We start from the raw sequence: 1,211 nt of genomic DNA, 5'->3' as shown, positions 1-1,211 counted from the left end.
GAGAAAAACTTCCAAGAAGGAAATCTTCAGTAGTAGATACAGAGAGGGTCAATAACTATGCTGTGCAAAGACTACTGGAATCTGTCTGTGGCTAGATAGCGTATCAGCGAAGTGGTGGGGGTGCACAGACCACATGGCAATAGGGGTAAGGTTGCCAGATTTGGCAAATAAAAATACAGAATGCCAAAATAAATTTGAATTTCTGATAAAAAGAACTAATTTTAAAATCATGCTTAATTTTAATTATTCCCTTTTTTCACATGAAATTCATCTGCATAGTCTGTGTTTGATCTGGCAACCATATGTTGGGGTTATGAATGAACAGTAGCTGAGGTATTGGAGCCAAGATAGAAGAGACCACGTTTGAAGTTGGGTGGTGAAAACAAAAGGAGGGATAAACTGGAAGGTCTATATAATTCGGAAGAACTCAGTAGTGAAGACCTGACCCGCGTTATCAGAGATCATCACATATATACCCATGGTGGATGTGTGGGGGGTGTGTGATGCTGCCCATTTGGGGAGCTAATGGGACAAAGGAAAAAGTTTTAGCAGCAATGGGATGCAGTGGCCCCAGAGCATCTCTTTGAGGCAATTTGAAAAAGAAAAAAGGAAAAAAAAAATCCCAACTTGTAAGACTTTGTCCCAAGCCATGAGTATAGAGTAACCTGTGTGAGACCAACTAATAAAAGCGTCATGTGATGGCCATGATATTGACCATATTTGGTTTACACTTGGAAGTTGTGAAGACTTGCATATGTTGTGTCTTCTTGAGAGCTACCTGAGAAACCGGGATGGGAGGTAGGGTGTGGGAGCTGGGTAAGGCCTGGTAACTTCTGAGCTCCTCTGAAGAGAAGGGACTCTATGCATAGATAAGGAGTCATGGAATCTATTTTTGGGAGCAAATAACTTAAGAGGCCATATGGACTGACTCTGGGAGGACTGAAATGCTACATGACTCTGGGATTCAGGGCCGATCAGTTCAACCCCAAGGTGCAGGTTTTTGTGACTGATGCAGAATTCAGGGGCACTATGCATTGGGACTAGGGACAAGGAGTCAGGTAGAGGTACTCAAAAGACAATTTTACCTTGAAACCAAAGGATAAGTGTGAGGCTCAGCTAAGGACAATTTTGGTCCATCTCCTTTATTAATACTCTTCCTAAGAGCTGATATGATCTATTCTAGAAGTTTAATAATGCAAATGGTGAGTGCA

This window comes from Leptonychotes weddellii, chromosome 8 (genome assembly GCF_054177405.1).
Source record: "Leptonychotes weddellii isolate Sample4059 chromosome 8, ASM5417740v2, whole genome shotgun sequence".
Lineage (NCBI taxonomy): Eukaryota > Metazoa > Chordata > Mammalia > Carnivora > Phocidae > Leptonychotes > Leptonychotes weddellii.
Note: the sequence above shows the minus strand (reverse complement) of the source record.